Here is a 21,737-nt window from a genome sequence, read left to right on the forward strand (position 1 = left end):
AGATATTTATTTGTGCAAGAACATTTTCAATATAGTCTCAGCCCCTTGAGGGGCACAGTGCAGTGTGGTTTTGTACACTCACCACGTTTTGTGATAGGTCTCTTGAGCCAACTCCTCTGTCTAGGTAAAATTTTGCAACTTTTGGCTAATAATTCCCACCCTCTGTAGGCCTTGCGCTGTCTTATATGAGACCCAATTCTTCGTAAGGTTTCTCATGCAGCCCTGGTTGTCCTGGAACTTGCTAGGTAGACCAGGTGGCCTGACATTCACCTGCCCTTGTCTCCCAAGGGCTAGGATTAAAGGTATTTGCTACCACACCCAGCAAGTCTCAGTTTTAAAGGGTCCACGTACAAGTGGCATCATGAAGCACTGGTCTTTCTGTGCACGGTGTAGACCGACTCACGGTGGCAGACATCTATTTCCTACAGTGCGCTGTTTCTAAGGTGACGGCATTGCGGGGCCGTGAGTGTTCTTCCTATCAGCACGCCCAGGGTCTCTTGTTATAGGATATCTAAAGCCAGTCACAGAAATGTCTGTGGTTCCCTGCTGTGTAAGCTGTGCACACATGTGCTGTCCCCCAGCGTAGCTGAGGCTGCTGAGGCTGCCTCTTCAGAGAGCTTGTCCCAGATTAAGTGACAGAGGTCATGCAGCCAGGTGCAATTCTCCTTTTATTAAGGACTCTAATTTCAGTGCCAGTGAAAAATACTTTATGAAAACCTAAGCACTTCAAATGAGTTTCTTTTTTTTTTTTTAACCAAAAGTGGAAACTATACTGATGCTTGAAGCTAGAAACATCAGTAAAACAGTAACAGAAGCAATTAATTAATTACTTAAGTAATTAATTGTGGCAGGGTCTCATGTAGCTCAGGTTGCCCTAAAATTGATCATGTAGCTAAGAATGACCTTTAATGGTGTCCCCCACTGCCAGAGTGCTGGGGATGGAACCCAAGGCTGCACACAAGCCAGGAAGGCGCTGGAACACCTGAGCCACACCCCCATGCCCACAATTCTGTTTAATTATGCTGGAGATCAGCATTCTTCCGTCACCTGTGTCTAGGTATATCAAGGAAGAAGGAGCCCTTTGGCATCAGCAGAGCAGAGTGGCAGGGCCCTGGTGAGCCTCGACTGATGAAATCAGCTCTGCTTCATAGTGAGCACCAGAGTCACCCAGGGAGCCACAGCCCATAGATCCTGACTGAACAGGACTTGGGTGAATCTCTTGTTTTGCTGCTAGATGGTGCTGATCTCCTGCTCAGCAAGCTACCTTCAGTGACCTTGCAGCCTGTTTCTGAGATCTGAACGCTGGAATTGTAGCTCACCCTGACATGCCTGATGGGAGAAGAGCACATCTCAATCTGGGAAAGTTGTTTTGGTACACAAGAGGACCCAATGGGACCACAGAGACAAAGGGGCTATGCTCCTGGGGTCAGCCAGGGGGAGCTGCGCAATTTGACCTAGCTATCAAGGAGCACAGCAGAAAGCCCAACTGGCTTGCTTTCAAATGTAGACTGCATTATCTCTAGACTGAGCTGGGTACACACACACACACACACACACACGTATGAACACAGACACACAGACACACACAGGGGGAAGTAAGAGACAGAGGGAGGAAGTAAGAGAGAGAGGAAGTGAGAGAGGGAGAGAGGAAGGGAGAAAAGAAGGGAGAGAGAATCAGGGGAGACTAAAAAGGCTTCCTAGGCTGAACCATGGTTTGCTGCTGGGAAAAGAAACAGTAGAGAGAATTGGCATCCAGGAGGCCGGTGTTACACACCCCGCAGAGTAAAGGCCCTTTCACATGTTGTCTCAATCAATCCTAATACAAACGACATGACAAAAATGGGACGTATGATCTTTATTCAGTGGGTGAGGCTTCTGAGGCTTGGAGGTTAAAGAACGTGTGTAGTAAAAATAAAATTACTGAATGGAGGAAGCCTTGGAATTTGCATTCAGTTGTGCCTTCTGCAAAGTCTGTATTCTCCCCCAGTGGTGCACATAAAATCTGAAGGAAATAGCATTGCTACAGCATACACAGAGAAAAAGTATTTAACCAGAAAGCATTATCAATTTACCATCCGCCGCATACTGCTATGGTTTTGAGGGGTTTTGCTGAGTACACAAAAGGCTCAATGCTAATAGTCTAATTACCCATCAGCCACCACCTCTCCAATTGATTGCCCTCTATGGTAGCAATTGATTAAATGAACGCACTATTTGCTAACATGGTTTATTTTTCTCCCACTAGTATAATCTCATAAATTTGAGTCACTATATTTATGTGCCTTTCTATTACAAATGGTCAAATGTCAATTTTAAGGCATGTTGGGTAGCAGAGAGCTAGGTTTTGGCAGAAGCGACCTGGCCATGAATCAGTCAAAAGAAAGAATGGGAGCTTATAGAAGTCCCTGGAAGAGGTACTGAGGGAGCACCTGAGGTGAGAAGCTTCATCCCAGCCCACCACTTGTTCATCTGCTTCTCCATCATCTCAAAATGAGATCCAGGTTCAGGTGTGCTGGCCATTTCTAATTTGGAGGTACAAGAGTTCAGAAGTCATTTAACTTGCTAATCACTCACAACCAGCCTTTGCACAAAGGACCTGGTGAGTCTGGAGACGTAACAAAGCTTCCTGGTATGGGTAGATCAGCCCAATGGCTACAAAAATCCCAAACCATCCCTTAACATTCACTAGACCAGAGAGATATCAACAAAACTATCTGCATTGACTTGAGCCGCACGATCAAATTCAAGGATACCTCTGCACAAAATAAGACACTATGGGGGAGATATCACAAATGAAACAAATGAAGAAAGCTGAATGTTTCCAATGCATAATTGCTCCAAGGAGGGAATTACTCTTCTAGAGGATTTCTGTTTGCAAAGGAAGGTGAGCTCCCAAGGAATGAGGTGCCCCTACGAGGGCTGGTTACCTATATGTGGGAGTTCTTGAGTTTGTGACTACCTATATCTTAGGAACTGACCTGAGACATTATCCAGTGTAAAAATATTACCACATCTACAATGTCCATTTCCAATAGGACCAGAGCATTTTTGTCTTAAGCCACTAGGTTCAGTCTTAGTATCTTTTGCTGTTCACTGAATAGTCAGTTACCTGTTTCTGCATTAGAGGCTACATTCTGAAGCAGCGACTGTTAGAAGTGTTTCCTTTTTTTAAAATATTGTGTGAGAATTTAATACATGCACATAATGTATTTTGATCAATTCCTGCAGTGGCAAAAAGTCTTTGTGCCCCCTCCTTCATAATGACTCCCGAGCCATGGGAGGAAGGGTGTGGTGCTGATTTCTTACTAAGGGCTGAATGCTCTGCAGTGTCTCATTCTCTATACGTTGACCAGTCTGGGCCTCTGTGTTCATCACTAACCTCTGCAAAAGAAGCTTCTTCAATGGAGGTTGGGAGATGGACTTATCTATAAGTAATAAGTGTCTTTTTCCTGGGACCAAAACCCCAGAGCCTGATAGGATGGTTAGAATGGATCGGAGACAGTGTGAAAGCACTTTTGTGCTGCCAAAACTAACCCTTTTCTGTTCCTTTGGTTAAGTTTCATGCCTGAAGGAAGTGATATTACCTGGCTTTCCAAAGCATTTGTCTTTTACACAACCTTCTGGTCATGCGGGGTTCAAGTTCCCGGCTGGGAATTGTTCACTGATGAGGTATCTTTTATAATGAAGATGTTTGCAGAAGAAACCAAGAGTGCACAGCCCTGGAATACAGGACTAAGGATTAAAAAAAATGCTGGTAAAAGATTTATATATCCGAGTGGTTCTTACCAGGCTGGAGGTACCCATGTCTTCCGAGAACTTGCCTAGAATGCAGATTCCCTAACTGGTCAGAAATACAGATGCTGGTAATCTGTGTTCATGGGTACCCTTGGTGTCTTGACCTCAAGCTAGCTATCCAGGGTAGAAATTGAAGCACAATGAGTTTCACACAGCAAGTGAGTGTTTAATGCCACTGATATTCATGTAACATAACTAAAAAGGACTTATAGTATTTACAGTAAGCACAGTAAATAAACATATACTATTCACCACAGTAGTTGACATTCCGTAAGTGACAAATGTCCTAATTCTGTGCCCCACCCTTCAAATAATTTTATCTATTCTGTTGGCCACTACTATTATATGCCAATCCTCCTGAAAGTGCAGGACCTCTTCCCTGCCTATCATGTTGCTGAACACACTTTTCTTTTGCTTTCTGAAAGTGGAAACCTGTGAGTGTGCTATCAGAAGCACATTCCCTTTGTGAAGCTGGAGGCCATGTTTAGGGCTGAAATAATGACCCCAACACTAATGCACAAATGCACTGGCAGGCACCTTAATCTCCCCCTAATGAGGAGAAAACGTCTCTAAATTTAGTCTCTGAGGATTGAATCCTCGTTGTTCTTCAGGAGTCCTAGCTTGCTCTAAAAATGCCGAGGGAAAATGGAGCACAGGCTTCTATTCTCATGCAGGGAACTGGACACCACCTAGAGTGTTCTGTGTCTAGTGTGTAACCAGAAACCCATATGGCCCAATCCATGTGCAGTATCATTTCATAGAAACAGCAGCAGGGCGGCTCTAAAGGATGCCATTGGTGATAATGAAGCTCCTGACAGTAGTGACGGGGGATCTAGTCCTCACACAGAAAGCCTTCCTTGAGCCTCTTCCTTCCTGTGAGAACCCCTCCTCCCATTTACATGCACTACTCAAATCAACATTCCCTCTCCGGTATTCTAGATACTTGTCTTTATATCCTCAGGTAGGCATATCTCTCACGCCTCACCAAAGAAGCTTCTTCTTCTTTTCCTCAGCAGATAGCTGCTATTAAAGAGACCCACAACCTTCCAAAATGCAGAGAGCAATTGATCACAGGTTGCCCAGCTCCACTTGGTGCATCTACATTATAATCTCACACCTAAGGGTCAGGGAACAGTGAGGAAAAGGAGACTGAAAGATGGTAAGAGCAGGCGATCAGGACACCTAATGTTGGGTAGTGTCTTTCAGACATGACAGAGAAGTCACACCCATGAAGCCCCATCTCCCTCATTCTATTGAAGTAACTAAAAGCTTGAGAAGTTGTTTGTATGAAGGTCACTGTGAGTGAGCAAGTGGCATGGCCTAGATGGAAATCCATCCATAACTCTGTTAAGCACGGTCTTCCAACAGCAACAATAACTAATGTGGTAGGGGACAGTGTGCACTGGGGTAGTTAATAAGGTGTTTTCCCCCAACTTTTTTTGCTTCCTCATCATTTGAAAACAACAGAGTTGCCTTATAGCTGTCCCTGTGGAGGTACTGACAGGATGTACAAGGTCTGAATCCCCGGCCTCCTCTGCTTTTCCTAACAGAGATGAACGCTGCTGTTAATCTCAACTCCTGCTTATGTGTGGAACGTTCCAGAAAGTGGCCACCCAGCTGAAAGTAGCCATGGCAGCGTTTCTACATCTCCAAATGAGCAGAAGCTCCATTTCTCGAGCAGCTTCCTTCCATGGCTGCTTCTCTGTCTGTTTCCATTTGTTTCCGAACACTGTAACTGCAGGCTGAGCTTTGCCACTCCTGACTTCTGGAAGCTGTTGCCAGAGCAACAACCTCCAGGTAGCATTTGCAAAGGTGAATCGGAGGGCCTGAGTCTCTGCACATGTTCAAGCCCCCCAGTGCTCGGGCGGGGGTCCTACTGTGAAGGAAAGAACCTCCATCTTTCCAATCTTTGGGGTCTCACCTGCTTCACACATTGTTTTCAGAGTCTTCCTCTGCTCAGGCTCATGAGACAAAGGACCCTGTGCACACGCATCAGAGGATGGTGACAAAACTCACTTCATCACTAGGTCTCTCCATTCCCACATCCTTACCTAACCCATGAAGGTCAGCTGACCGTTGGCAGGAATGAGGGCAGTGTGCAGTGTGTGCAGAAACATGAGTTAGAACTTCACAGAGTCAAATTTCAGTTGCTGCTCCGTCCTCATCTCTTTTGTATTTATCAGAGCTGATTTGGTGAGAAAGCAGAATATTTTTCTCAGCCCTTTTTGTCTTTTGTTTACCAGAGGGCTACTGAGGTTTTTTGTTTTTTGTTTTGTTTTTGAGTTGATTTTTGTATCCAGCTACTTTGCTGAAGGTGTTTATCAGCTGAAGGAGTTGAATTTTGGGGGTTGCTCATGTATACTATTATATCATCTGTTAATAGTGATACTTTGACTTCTTCCTTTCTGATTTGTATCCCCTTGATCTCCTCTAGTTGTCTTATTGCTCTCACTAAGACTTCAAGTACTATGTTGAAGAGATACGGAGAGAGTGGGCAACCTTACCTTGTCCCTGATTTCAGTAGGACTGATTTAAGTTTCTCTCTGTTTAGTTTGATGTTGGCTATAGGCTTGCTGTATATTGTCTTTACAATGGTTAGGTATATGCCTTGTACCCCTGCAGCTCATAGCCAAACTTTGGGCAGAGTGCAGGGAATCTTCTGAAAGAAGGGGGAGATAGAAAGACCTGGAGGGGACAGGACCTCCACAAGGAGAGTAACAGAACCAAGAAATCTGGGCCCACAGTTCTTTTCTGAGACTGATACTCCAACCAAGAACCATACATGGAGACAACCTAGAACCCCTGCACAGATGTAGCCCATGGCAGCTCAGTCTCCAAGTGGGTACCCTAATAAGGGGAAGAGGGACTGTTTCTGACATGAACTCAGTTCCCTGCTCTTTGATCACCTCTCCCTGAGGGAGGAGCAGCCTTACCAGGCCACAGAGGAAGCCAATGCAGCCAGTCCTGATGAGACCTGATATGCTAGGGTCAGAGGGAAGGGGAAAAGGACCTCCTGTATCAGTGGACATGGAGAGGGCCATGGGAGGAGATGAGAAAAAGAGGGAGGGATTGCGAGGGGATGAGGGAGAGAGCTACAGCCAGGATACAAAGTGAATAAACTGTAATTAATATAAAAATGAAAATGAAAATTAAAAAAAAGGAAAAGAAGAATATTGAGGCAGTGAGAGGCACTGTTTCTGAATGTGCTCTGAATCTCAGTTTTCTCCTCTGGACAATATGGATAGCAACGCCTTCTAGGTGACTGTGTGACAGTCAGCGTCTTACAGCCAAACATTCTTGGTACCAGATGAGAGCAGATTACTTTTTAACTGGTCTCTCAGAATCATGCCAGGATTCCTACTTATGGAACATAAAGTTTGTTCTAGGCTTTAGATGTGAGCACTAGCTAACACAGTCACAAGCAGTTGACACAGGTGAGCTCTCCTGGAGTGGCCAACTATCACTATGGGTTTGAGAAAACAAGTAATGTCTTCAGGACAGAGGGTCCTAAGAAAATATTCATACCTTGCATTAACTGGTGAACTGAATCACATCTACTTTTCCATATCCTAAAATAAGATTATGTAACCAGAATTTTACTACTTTTTGGGTTCCTCTTTCTTCCACCCCTCTCTGTTCCTTTTCTTCCTCCCTTTCAACTCCCCTAATACTAGATATGAGAGAAAGAAGGGTAGAGAGGAAAGGGGGCAATGATATTGTCAGACCAACTTCCTGCTGGTTAGAGTTCTTTGGGGCAAGTTTGGCCTTTGCCCTCAGGATATCTAATTTCTTCTCATTTCTTTGCATACGACTACTTAGCAAATGGCAACCAATGGCAAACACCAACTCATCAACGCTCTTGAGGCCCTATAATTCATGTATCCACTGAAAAGTCCCCAGAATTCCAAATGTCACACAATTGCAAAAAGTATCTGCAGCTGGCAAAACCATGGCTCAGCTAGAGCACAAGGCAAATCATAGCAAGCTGCTGCAAAGTGGTCCCATAGCCCCACACCTGGGATTAAAATGAAAACATATTCCCATAATATTTCTGTGTTTCTTAAAGAAACAAAAATTCCAAAATCCTCACTACAAAATTATCTAATGAATTGAATGCCTGAAGATAAAAACTGACTTTTAATTCATGTCTTCAGAGCATTGAAATGTGTAATACTCAGCCTACAATGCATCACCGTGAGTCAAACAGGACCTTCTCTTCAATTAGTTCCATGCCTGTTTTACTATTTAGACATAGAAACTGAGTTCCTGCTCACTGGGAGCTGATTCACTGAAAGCTAAATGTGGTCTGAATTCTGAAAGCAAGATTTCCTGCCACACGTCAGAGGGAGAGTCACAATGAGATGGACAAGGATACAATCTTGTGACACCTGGGCCCAAGGCTGTCATTATGTATAAGAAAGAAAAACAAGGCTGGGATGCTAAGACTGGCAGAACAAAAGGCTCCATGACAATTTTCGACACAGCCCTTATTTCTACCAACACTGCATCATCTTCCCTTCCCTTTTTGTGTCAACGACTTAGGTACCCCTGGCAAAGCACAGGGAAAGAGGACCAGATAAAACTTTCTGGTAAAACTGGGTATCTTAAATATTTAAGTCAAGGGACACTGGTAAAGCTTTCTGGTAAAACTGGGTATCTTAAATATTTAAGTCAAGGAACACTTACTTTCAACAGATATGTATCAACAAACTTCACAGGAGAAATACCTTGCCAAAGAACATGTAATCACTGTAAACACCCATAAGCTCATTTTGTGTAAGTTGCAGTTTGAGCCAGTATGGATGAACAGGGTAGAGACAGGTAACAGTAATGTCCTTTGGTGAATGTGCTGTTGAGGAAAATCCAGTGTACTTGTGTCAAGCACCACTCCAAACCTTAAGGCCAGCAAGATTTTTTTTTTTCAGAAATTTTAGAACTGTGTCAATGGGGATTTCTGTCAGAAAGACAGCTATCTACTCACATGATCTGAGTCAGCTGTCCTCCGAGCTTTGCAACATATAGGAAGTATAAATTTAACCCTGTCTGAAAGGGGAGAGTTTGTTCAAGAGGAATCATGAGGTCCTCTCTATCAAGGCACAGGTAATCAGGAATTAATAGGCACCATTATATAAATACTCTGCAGATGAATGGTTTCAACCCCCCAATCAAATGACAGACTAGCAGAATGGATTAAAAACAAGGATCCATCTATTTGGTGCTTCCAAGAAATGTACCATGTCAGATGCTACTCAGGTTGAGAGGATGGAAATAGGGCCTAGAAACATGAAGGTGCTACTGTTCAAACACCAGGCAACGCAGAGCAACCTACAACTTGATAGAAGAGATAAAGATCACATCATACTGACCAAGAGAATATCAGGAGGACATTATAATTCTAAGTATATACACACCAAACACAGAAGCATCTGATTTCTAGAAACAGACACTCCAAGATATAAAATCACAGATTCATCCCAACACAGTATTAATGAGTAACTTTAATGCCCCAATTTCACGAGTGGGTCACCTCAGCAAAACATGTGGGATTCCAGATCATCTCTGAGCTTAGTATAATACAACGGACAACCTTTCTCAGCAGGGTTCCCCCTCCACCTGATCTGGGGAACCCCCAGATCTTCTAAGGAGAGTCACATAGGTCTCAGGGAGATTACAAGCCTGATCCTTTCCTCATAAGAAACCTGTTCAGCAAGCATCTGGGGATTTCTGGAGATGGCCACCATATGCTAATAAGATATCTTGGTGTCTTGGCTTTCAACCAATGCCTTTAACTAGACCTGGAGTTCTTCCTCCACTCATAGGATAATAAAGTACTGTCTTCCCTCTCTTACGGTAGGACTGTTATTGCATGTAAATTAAGTTTCCCAGGCACATCTAACCCCAATGAATCAAACCTACTCACCTCCCCTGCCCTACTTTATAATGTTTCTAATTCATGAAATGAAAGATCTCTCACTTCACTCTTCCACCACGACTGCCTGAGATGCGTTATTTGTTCTGGGGAATGAAGAGTTCCCTGAAGAATTGCCAGTGAACAACGCTATGAGCTTCTGACTGCCCATGGCTTGACTGCCTGTCAGTCAGCCACATGCTGTTGGCCTAAGAGTTTCCACTGTTCATTGGGATGTCAGCAAAGATTGCTGCCACCATCTTTTTAGTGCTGCTCTGTCCGCGACAGGGCCCGTCTCCAGGAGCAAGCGGCTGGCTGTCCTCAAAGCAGCCATTTTTGTCTGCCTGGACAAAACTGGGCTCCTGCCTCTGCCTCTCTCCATTTCAGAGCTCTAAACCAGCCTAGCCTCCATTACTGGCTGCTCATTGCTGCCTGGCTATGGTTTCAGAGCCCTGAGCTCTTTTGACTCTGCACTTCACCATTTTCCACTGGAGAAAAGCACACTTCCCAGCAGTGGGAAAGGATGCCAAAAAGGGTGAAACATCTGAGTTGAATAATATCACAGAGCAAATGGACATAACAGACACTTTTTTCCAAAAGGCACAGAATACACACGCAACCTTTCTTTTAAAGAAACCTTCTGTTAAGACACAGAGTCAGTAAAAAAAAAAAAAACCCGAAAATTTTAAAGAACTTCGTGTATTCTATCTAAGCACAATAAAATAAAGATAAAAACCAAGAGTAAAAAATGAACAAACAATCCTCAACAAACTTCAGAAAGTACAAAAACTCATGGAGGTTAAACTTTGCAATGAGGTTCGAATTCAGATTGAGTCCTGAACACTTAGCAGTTTCCTTCTAGATCTTAATAGCTTGTTATTTGTGAAAATGGGGATGGAGCTTATTCTATTAGCAGGATATTATAAGAAGTAAATGGAACTTGTGGGAGAGTCTAGCATGGCATCAGACCCAGAGCTTAGAGAATGCCAGCCCCCCTTTCCATTCAGTTCTATCATAGTTATTTCATAGACTAACTGTGCTCTCTAAGTGACTGTCACATCTCTCACTACTGAGTCTGTAAGACAATCCTTGTAAATCCTGTAAGAGTTTAATGTATGCTTTGAGCAGTTTATTATTTAAGTAAACAACAGAAACCTTCACACTGTGCCCCATCTAGAACTCGTGTGCGTGTTTGTGTGTATGTGTATGTGTGTGCCCATGTATGTGGAGATAGAGGTCTACATTAGGTTTACTCAATTATTCAGGTTTCTGAGCTGATGCCCCAACTGAGGGAAGATATTAGGAATAGTTATTAAAAAAATGGGTTCTAATTTGTGTCATTTCAAATCTCATGCTGGCAAAAACAACACACACACACACACACACACACACACAAACCTTTCTTCATCTAAATCTCCATCCTTCAGCTGAGGTTAATGGTACCTGCTTCTTAAGGATATGGTAAGGTTTAAAGAAAGAGTATGTATGGACTTCCTAGTCTGTCAGGTTCCCTGATAGGATGACAGTTTCCAGGGGAGACTGATATGGAAGGCTCCAACTGGGCCCAGCAGAGGATACGGCACATGGGGAGACTCAATCAATGTCTGACACATCTTACTGCAGTCCCTGGAAGAAACCCTGCCTCCTGCGTGCTGCAGGCATCTATTCGCCTCATGTCCTGCGTCCTGCCATCACTACATCACCACAGTTGGTCCCTCAGCCAGTCAGCTCTGACAGGAAAATCCCTGGCACATGCTACCACTTTCTCTCAGCCTTTAATCTTAGTCCTATCACCCAAGGTCACACAGTGCATTTTCTGCCTCCTCTTGGGCTTCGGCATGAAATACATCTACATATTTTTCATTGTTGGCAAGAAACCAAACTGAAAAAAATAAAAAGAAGAAGAAACCAAACTGAACCAAAACAAAAACAATCCTGAACAAGACTAAAAGCTTTTGGCTCTCAACCTAAATGTAGAATTGCCATTGCCTCCTCACTTGACATTTCTGACACTTGACACTTGGACCCCTCTGCTGTCCCCCAGCCTCATCCAAGGCTCTAATCTTGAGAGCCGTTGTGAATGGAACACTAAGTGTTTGAGATGAAAATGACAAGATTGAGAATCCAGACTGCACTGGCTGTGTGATGCAGAGTGAGGAGTGAGCCTGTATGAACCACAGCTTCCTCTGTGATAGACCAGTTGCATCCACCTACCAAAACTGCCAAATTGAGGAAATGAAATAAAGAGCCCATTAGGATACAAGGGAACAGGTCACCGGCTGATAGGGATATAGGAAAAAAAAACCACAGAGAGTGAGAGGAAGTCGAAGGACAGATAGAGAGAGCACAGAGAGACACACAGGAAGTATAAAGGAGGGAAATTCAGGTTGAAAGGTTAAGACTGTGGAGAAAGAGAAGGTTTTTTTCCCCCTTTCTCTTGGGATGTCGGCTGAGTAGGGAGGTCAGCTAGATGCTTTCTCTGCCTTTCTGAGCTAGTAAGCTTTCATCCCAGCATCTGGCTGTGAAGTCTTTATTGGTAAAATCAAACATTTGGGATTTTGTTTAAAAACAACACTACTAAAATTCCTTGTTTCTTAAAGGTCAAAAGTGAAGACTGAGGAAAACCCAGAGATGGAGAAGCTGTGCCATGGAAAGTTCTGGCAGAAGGGGATGGGATAGGAATAAGAGCAAAGGAAGAGGGTAAGGTAACTGAGTTACTGAGACCGGATGCACCCAAACCAAGAAAAATAACAGGCTTCCAAGACTACTTAAAGGGCAGAAGCTCAGGTGAGACAAGCTACAATTGATCTTTACCTCCCGGTAAATCAGAACTCCTAGGCTTCCAGGATACAGGGGAGGACCTGAAGGGGAACTCCGAGCTGGTGCAACACACTTGCATCCAGGAAAGTTCTCTATCTGTGCTGGAGGGATTTCTGGCCCAGGCTCTCCTGGACATCAAGAGACACCTCTCACAGGATCAAGACAGCGGCAATAAACGTGGAGTTTTGCATGGAGAGAAACAAACTAATCAATGAGCAATGGTTGATGTGCTTCACTAACTGTGTGAAAGGATGCCAGTGGCAGTGGGTCTGTAGTTTGGTGACATGGTGTTTCTCCAGATATGAGACACAGCAATCCCACACTTCAAAGGATGATCTCACACATTACCCAACAGGGCAGATGTGACAAATCTCTTATTGAGAAGAATTGAGAAAGGGTACTTATCTGAGAATCTGTGGATGGCATTTTGGTTCCGTGGACTGAACATTCATCTAGTAGAAGTTGGGTTGAAATTTCTGAGCCCTAAACAATGGTACTCAAGAGTCAACCAGAGTCTTCAAATGGGCAAAAGAGTGATAATGATGTCTATTATGATATATAATGATGATGTAATGGTAGGGGTGGGAGGCACTATGGTGGGTCCATGCCAAGATGTATCCTCCTGATAAATTATGTCAAGGAACCGTTCTGGTATTGAGAAGGCTTGGTTAAATATTCATTTCCTTGTTAAACAGAAGAACAGGACTAAGACTTGCAGGAAAAACCTCAGAAAAAGGGAAGCCACAGAAAAAGAGCAACCACAGAAACTGGATTGGCCAGGACAATTGGCCTGGGGAGATAAGATTTCTTCGCTACTGGTCTGAGAAGCCCCTAGGCCCTAATTAGAATCATGTAGCTTTCACGGGCATGGGCCAAGTCCTGACCAGAGTTATATAGCCTCCATGGGCATCAGCCAATCCCAATCAAGGTTACATAGCCACAGTAGGAATTCCCCTCTCTGGCTTTAAACTCTTCTCTGGGCAGTTGCTATGTTGTGAAGGTGGTAGTTCTACCATGCTGATCTCTGTCAAATAAGCACCCTTTGCTGCTTGCATGCTACTTGAGTCAGGGATCATTCTTCTGGACCCTAACAGTATAAGGAGGGGAGAGGAGTTAGGGCCTGGAGGAAAGGTACAGATGGATGACTGGACACATAGGCAGGCAGACAGACAGATGGGGGCAGAGCCATGAGGGCAGAGAGGACAGAAGGAGAGAGGGAATAGACAGAGAAAATGTGGGGACAAGGAGAGGCTGGATTAGAGAGAAAGAGTGAGAGAGCGAGCTGAAAGTGGTGGGTTGTCCTTATATCCTGAACACACCTAGTATACCTGGCCTTAGCAGGTATACTAGGCCCCTGAAGGCCCCTGAAGACAGGCCAGTGGAATGCTACCTGCATGCTAACAATGATGATGACAATGACAATGATAATGACACTCATGGTTTTGATGGTGACAATAGTGATTGTGATGATTACAGTTTCCATATTGAATGACAGAGAAACACTTAAAAAATGCTCAACATCATTAGCCATCAAGGAAATGCAAATCAAAGTGACCCTGAGATTATCAGAATGGCCATGATCAAAAAAACTCAAGTGACAACACTTGAGTTTTGGAGAAAGGTTGTGGAGAAAGGGGAACCCTCCTCCACTGCTGGTGGGAATGTAAACTTGTAGAACCACTTCAGAAATCAATCTGGTGCTTTCTCAGACAACTAGGAATAGCACTTACTCAAGATCCAGCCATACCACTCCTAGGCATATATCCAAAAGAGGCTCAAGTACACAATAAGGACATTTGCTCAACCATGTTTGTAGCAGCTTTATTTGTAATAGCCAGAAGCTGGAAACAGCCTAGATGCCCCTTAAGTGAAGAATAGATGCAGAAATTGTGGTACATCTACACAATGGAATATTACTCAGCAATGAAAAATAAGGAAGTCATGAAATTTGCAGGTAAATGGTGGGAAATGGAAAGGATCATCCTGAGTGAGCTGTCCCAGAAGCAGAAAGACACACACGGTATATACTCACTCATATAGACATATAATATAGGATAAACCTACTAAAATCTGTACATCTAAATAAACTAATCAAGAGGGAGGACCCTGACTAAAATGCTCAATCCCCATCTGGAAAGGCAAAGGGGATGGACATCAGAAGAAGAAGAAAACAGGAAACAAGTTAGGAACCTGCAACAGAGGTCCTCTGAAAGGCTCTGCCCTGCAGATTATCAAAGCAGATGCTGAGACTTATGGCCAACTGTTGGGCAGAGTGCATGGAATCTTATGAAAGAAGTGGGAAATAGTAAAATCTGGAGAGGCCAGGAACTCCACAAGGAGAGCAACAGAACCAGAAAATTTGAACACAGGGGTCTTCCCAGAGACTCATACTCCAACCAAGTACCATGCATGGAGATAACCTAGAACCCCTGCACAGATGTAGCCTATGGCAGTTCAGTGTCCAAGTGGGTTCCATAGTAATGGGAAGAGGGACTGCCTCTGACATAATCTGATTGGCCTGCTCTTGGATCACCTCCTCCTGAAGGGGGAGCAACCTTACCAGGCCACAGAAGATGACAGTGCAGCCATTCCTGATATGATCTGATAGACTAAGATCAGAAGGAAGGAGAAGAGGACCTCCCCTATCAGTGGACTTGGGGAGGGGCATGTGTGAAGAAAGTGGGATTAGGAGGAGAGGAGGGAGGGGTTTATGAGGGGATACAAAGTGAATAAAGTGTAATTAATAAAAGTTAAAAAAATTAATATTAATTGTATTTGTTCTGTAATATTATAATTAATTGCAGTATACATTATGATGTATTATATATATATTCCCCATATTAACTACAGAAGTATCTATAAGTCTTTATTTGGTTCCTTTCAGCTAAGTAAGAGTTTTAGGATGGTTAAGGAACTTGTCTCTAACCACAACTACAAGCTTCTTAATCCAGGCCAGCAGCAGAATAACTGACTTCCTGTCCCCAGTGGGTAGACTTTGCAAAACAAAGGGAAGTACCAAGTCATTACAGACTCAAGGTAAACAGCATTTCTTACTTCAGAGCAATAACCATATTCTAAAGGTTATAATCAAATATTTTGTGTAAATGGGGAGTAGTGTGTGGTGAAACGGAAACTGGATCTGTCCTCAGGAACTGATATTAGTCGGATTCTCTGCCTTATTAACTTAATGCACTAACACTGAGGAAAAACAAAGCTGTGCTTTAGTATACATATATATATTTGCAATTGAAATCCATTGGCTTTACATTTCAGTGCTAGGGTTCTGGTTGTCTTTACTCCCGAATTTATAAAGTGCTGGAAAGAACTGGCAGCAGAGCCTGGGCTCAGCGTCTTCCTTCCTGTCAGATTTTAGCCTTTGTACAGGTTCTGTTCACAGCTTCTGCCCCCAGGCTGCTCTTCTCTCTCTTCTGCTTAACTGTGGTTAGGAAAGTGAAAAAGTCTAAGGCAGGGAACAGGATTTGGAGAGGAGTACTGCCGGTTGACATCTGACTGGAGAAAATGAGTGAGCAGACAAATCGGACTGAATAGTGGGACAAGGACAATGGGATGTGGGGGGGAGCAGAGGTGAAGTCAGAGCTCAGCAATATGTCCTCCCTATAGGAGCTGCCCGTCTTCTGTAAAATTATAAATGGTACAATTTCTCTGAGAACCAGGAGGAGCACTGCATATTTCTGCCCTCCACCCCTGTCCGCAATCCTCACCGGCCACTGAAAACAAAGTACCAGATAAACAGGAAGAATGCCGAGCTCAGATTCTCTCTCCGCGGAGGCACCATGCTTGCTTATTAGTCTGAAGCCTCCAGAGCTATTAATGTGCATTGTTAAAATGCAATCCTAACATGATTACATAAGTTTCTTGAGGCAATATTGCTGATGCTGCGTTTAAACTCAAGCAATCAGAGTATCTTCATGCCGGGGAAACTTTAATAATATTAATTAAAGCCACATTAGCAGCAAGCAAATCTTGTGCCTGGCTTTCCTGGTCATAATTCTACTGAGTGAGTCTCTCTGTTTAGATGAATCCCGTGGCTCTTTCTATTCTGAAACTTGGAACTTTCTAAGCACACTGTATACCCATTCTTCACCGAGCTTTATTTTTTTTTAAGAAAAAAAAAAACTTTAAATGAAATATTATTCTATTAGTATATACTAATTGTGCATAGTGGGTTTCATTTCAGTCTTCCCATGCATGTGTATATGTTTTGGTCACATCCATCCTGCTGCCCTCTCTATTCCCCTCCCATTCTTGACAACTCCTCCGATTCCCTACTGCCCCTCTATCTTCTACTCTCATGTTTTGTTATTTTTGTCTGTTACCCAATTAGTCTTATTAGGGTCACTAAAAGAGCATGGATGGCGAGGTTATTTACAGATGCTTGAGTCCCTTACCAGCCAGCAGAGACGCCCCTGAGGAAGTGTCTTCCCCTCCCACTACATAGTATTGTAATATTTTATGTTTAACTGGTTTGGGGAGAGTCAACGAATGGCAAAGTACAGAAATGCCAAGAACGGAAAAGTAGTTTTAAAAAAATCACTCCCTGTCCCAGCACCCCAACAGAAACATTGCTAATATTTTATAATGTTCTATCGTCTCTGTCACTGTCGTAGTTGTTTCAATTCTGAAATCACTGGTTTAACTCTATTGTGTCCAGCAAGAGTATTTTCACAGAAGTGTACCCTGTAGTTGGATAAACCCACTCCTTACATTCCCGGTTCTGGAGTCTCCCCTCCCTCTCAATAGTCTTCTTTTTTTTTTTTTGTTTTCACTCTAATTTTTATGTCGTGATTTAAAGTGTCTATATAAATTCTAAGAATCACACAGACAATTCTTTCTCTCTCTCTTTTTTGGCATTTTGTAAAAACAGCTGGATCTTTCTGAATTTCTCTCATGTCTTTGTTTTCACCTTGGCACGTTGTGAGCATATTTTTCATGTTGCTGTATAGTCTCCGCCTGGGCATTTGCAACATGCGGCATTACATAAAACTATATACTGGAAATTATTTCCTCCTTTTTAAAAAAATGAATAAAAAGCAAACTAATCACTACTTTAAATTTATAACCCATTAAAAATTCCTTACTAAGGTTGAAGAGCTTGGTTTGAACTGGGGCTTCTGGCTTGCTTGGCAAGTATCCTGCTGCTGTGTTAAGCTCCAGCCCCGAGTGTTCCTTTCACGGAGCACCATGTAGAGTGGACTGGCACCTCCAACTACCTAAGCTAAGTCTGGGTTGATGCACAGGGCTGGAGTAGTCCAGTCAGCAGAAGCAAAGAAGTTGCTGAACAGCAGGACAGGAACTCAGAAAGGCAAGAGGATCCAGAAGCCCTCTCTGTCGAGCAGGTGATAACTTCATCCTGTGATCATGGAAGCAGGACAAGCACTTACTTCAACTCTGCAGGTAGCTGCAGAGTCTGAGTGTTGGGAATAGAACAAACAAGCAGTGTTTGCTCTGACGTGATGGTGATAATAGATCTTTGAGCGGCTGGCATAACTGGGCTTACCAGCTGGCTTCAAACTGTCATCACCTCAGTAGAAACTCTTAGAATTCACCTACCACTGGATAGTTGCTTCCTCCTTACCTCCCCAGGATTTAGAGTCCGCTATACATAGTACCATGGAGCTGTCCACGGCTGAGACAGTGTGGTGCTACTGAACCTTCTTGGCCCATGACATGGCACCACGGTCCTGACTTCTTGATGATCAGGCTGGCTTTCAGCCCGTTTCCTCTACCCTACGAGTGACGGGTCTCAGTTAAATGTGCTTCAGTTAAACGCACTGCACAATTAGTGCAGTTGTATTAAAAATAGATTTTCTTTTTCATTTCCAGACACTTAAAAAAAATCCACTGTCATCTGCTGAAGGACTGAAGCATGTAGCAGCCCAGTGAGCACCATGGCGCGGATACAGAAGAAGCTAATGAGCTGAGCTGTTGAGGTCCTTTCAGCCCAGCTGAAATTACCTAACAGACAAAAGAAAGAGCTAGGTAAGTTGCCCTCACATGCTGTGTAAGTACCGGAGTGGTCAGAGGCAGGGGACCTGCTGTGCAGGGAACACACTTAAAGGACTCCTGGTTGAGAGGAAGGTGTGGGGGAGGTTTGAGGCTTAGCTAAAAATCTGACTCCGAACAATCCAAGAAAAGGCTCACAGAAAGGGTGTGGCATCTGTGTCCTGCCAATGCGAGGGAGCATCAGACTATGAGACCTCTGTCCTCTTCTTACTTAAAAAAAATTATTATACAGTGGATGTGCTTCCTTGTCTCAGCTAAATGCCAAAGCAGAAGAGCACACTTCTGACACTCCCTGAAGAGATTTCTCCTGTCCCCATCTTGGCCACTGGATGACTAGAAAACCTGAAAAACATGGGCTTGGTGCTTATTTTCTTTTGTCACTGACCTAGAAGCCAGTGGCATTTTTCAGACATTTGCATTAGTGGATAGAAATTATACAAAACAATGGGTTTCATTAGGGAAATTAACAGAAGTTGAAGATTGACAGACAAGGTTAAGCCTCCTGGTTTTGCTAACACCGTTTTTCCTTAGTAACATGTGTTAGAGGCAGCAGAACTGATGGCTCAATTTCCCAAGAACAATTCCTCTCTGCTATCCAGTATTTTCCATTTGGCTATTCCATTCTGGTCAATGGAATAGAAACAAAAGGGCTCCATGGACCTCTAAGGGGATAGGCTGTCTGCCCTCCCTGACTTCCTCCCAACTCCCTTCAATTCATGCTGATGGACATGGAATCTACAGATATTGTGGGAAATGGGTACTAGGGCTTTGTCAGACGTGCAGACAGGGAGAGAGCTGGGAAGGCTTTGAACTCCTGATTTCTGGTGAGCTCCCTAGTTAGCTTGCAGGGTGTGACACTAGATTCAAATGAGACAGAGATAAAAATGGAGCCAATTTAAGCCCCTTCGTTAGGCATTAATTACACATGTGAACATACATGAGTGAAGAGGAGTGGTGCTTCCATCATGTGGTCTGCAGCAGGTGTTCCACACTGATGGATCAAACAAATCCAGCGAAAACAAAGTGGCTTCCTTTCCCCGTGCAGAGCTACTTTTAATTTATTTTATTCCGCTGCCAAAGCCCTTCCATCTATTCATATGCAGATGTAACCACAGAGGTTTATACTACTCAGAAAAATATTCGTGATCAATCCAACATCAAAAGATCCCATTTTGCTTTGTTTTCGGAAGCCAGACAGCTGTATTGCTCCTGAGGCTTCCTATAGCTTCCTTGGCGCTGGGAGGAACATCACCTCTCAGAAAGAAGAATCCTTAGCAATGAAGAAATGGTTACATTCTAGGGGAAAAGGTTCTGTTGCAACATAGGATGAAAATGATGGGATGAGATGAGGAAAGTGCTCCCCTAGAAGGGAACATGCAAACAGCATCTTTGACAGATAGAGCAGGGGACCCATCAGCCACCATTTACTCAGCAGAAGAGCCCAGGACCAGCCAAAGAAGTATAGAAAGAATGGAGATGCTTGGTAGGTAACTAAGGAGGCTAAATGTTCAGAATACCCCCAGAGGGGAAGTCTTATGCTTAGTCCCCTTCATCTATAATATGTTACTTTGGGAAAATCATACATGGTCTTAACTCTTAATTCCCCCCCCCCATTGTTGAGTATATAAATCTCAGAGCGGGTGGGAAGACAGATGTCATTGGGCATCTGGAGACCCTGTTAAGTCTCAGAACAACGGGTATCTTGGCTATTTAAGGTGTACCAGGGCAAGCCCAGGAATTAACTGCTGGTGGAAAAAAAACACCCTGTCACAAATAAAGAAGCCGCAGGCCTCTTAGAATGAGAAATAAGCCTGGGAAAATAAGCTACTTTACTTTTCTAGCACAATTTATCTTTAGTCCAATTATGAGTAAAATATAGACATATTTGTGTACAAACTAGAAAAGAGGACAAAGCATTCTTCATTTTTATTTGTGTCTTGTGTTTTAAGGGAACCCTGCACCTGCTCTCTTCCATAATTCAGAACTCAGCGTCTTTCAAGGAACCATGGGGTTTGTGTGAGGTGGAAGGCTGAAAAGATACAGGACTTTATCTTGGCCAAGTCAGACCTCTTCCCTTGCTTTCGCTGACTTTTTTTTTTAACGTCAAGGAAGCTTTTTAAAAATTCCCATGGTTGGCAGGAAGTGTGAAGTAACTCTGAGAAGTATTCAAGTGAAGCTGAATGTACTGCTGCTGCTTAGTTTTCTTGATGACTTATGGGGAGGCAGCTGGCAGAGGAGGAACCTGAGCTTTGAAGGCAGGCATGCTCTATATTCTCTTAGGGGAGTGAGGGACAGGGTCTCATGTTGCCCAAACGAGTCTCAAACTTGGTATGTAGCCAAAGATGACCATAAACTCCTCACCTCTCGCCTCTCTCCCAGAGTTCTTGGATTACAGGTGTTCACCACCACATTCCATGATGGCTGGTAAGTTTTAGCAATCAATTCAACACAACCTAGAAGCACTTAGAATTACCTAGGGTAAGGAGGAGTTATCTAGAGCAGGGTGATCTGTGAGCAAGTTTGTGCGGAATGGTCTCCATTGTTAATTGATGTCGGAAGACCCACCCCACTGTGGGTGACATCATTCCCTAGGTTGGGCTGTAAACTAGGTAAGAGTAAAGAAAGTTATGCAAGCAAGCAGGCAAGCAGGCAAGCAGGCAAGCAGGCAGCATGGTGCACTCATTTTTGTCTGCCCTCAACTGTGGATATGGTATGACTAGCTGTTTCAAGTTCCTGTCTCGACTTCTCATAAACGACAGACTGTAGCTCGGAATTGTGAACCAAATAAATCTTTCCTTCTTATGTTGCTTCTCATCAGGAAAATAAATGAAAGCAGAATACACCATTTACATGGTGCGGGGGATGGAACCCAGAGCTCCATGCATGCTAGGCAAGCACTCTGTTGACTGAGCTGTACACCAATCCTCAGGCTTTTGTGTGCCTCTTTTGCAGATGCTCAAACCTTTGGAGAATGTTTTTCTCTTTTGGAAAACCACCATAATGACAACAATAATAACTAATGACATCTCTTTTGTGGTCTGACACACATAGGAGCTCAGCCAGTAAAATGTCCATGGCTTTTATCTCCTCTCCATTCCCATCAGAAAGTGACTCCACTGGACATAGGGTGTAGGCGGGGTTAGAATTTGACTCACTTAACTTCATAATATTACTGACGGTGCTTAGAAAG

General features: G+C 43.6%; 1 protein-coding gene and 1 long non-coding RNA gene across 14 annotated transcripts in view; one reads left to right on the forward strand and one right to left on the reverse strand.

Annotated features, from left to right (window-relative positions):
• The window catches only part of Pex5l (peroxisomal biogenesis factor 5 like), a 198,882-nt gene that overhangs the window by 105,711 nt on the left and 71,434 nt on the right, over window positions 1-21,737 (reverse strand). The window lies entirely within an intron of this gene.
• The window catches only part of LOC132652460 (uncharacterized), a 29,700-nt gene continuing 26,338 nt past the window's right edge, over window positions 18,376-21,737 (forward strand). Inside the window, exon 1 of the long non-coding RNA XR_009590055.1 lies at window positions 18,376-18,523. This is a non-coding gene — a long non-coding RNA (uncharacterized LOC132652460). The remainder of the gene's footprint in view (window positions 18,524-21,737) is intronic.

The sequence above is a fragment of the Meriones unguiculatus genome, chromosome 2 (assembly GCF_030254825.1).
Source record: "Meriones unguiculatus strain TT.TT164.6M chromosome 2, Bangor_MerUng_6.1, whole genome shotgun sequence".
In the NCBI taxonomy this organism is placed as follows: Eukaryota; Metazoa; Chordata; class Mammalia; order Rodentia; family Muridae; genus Meriones; species Meriones unguiculatus.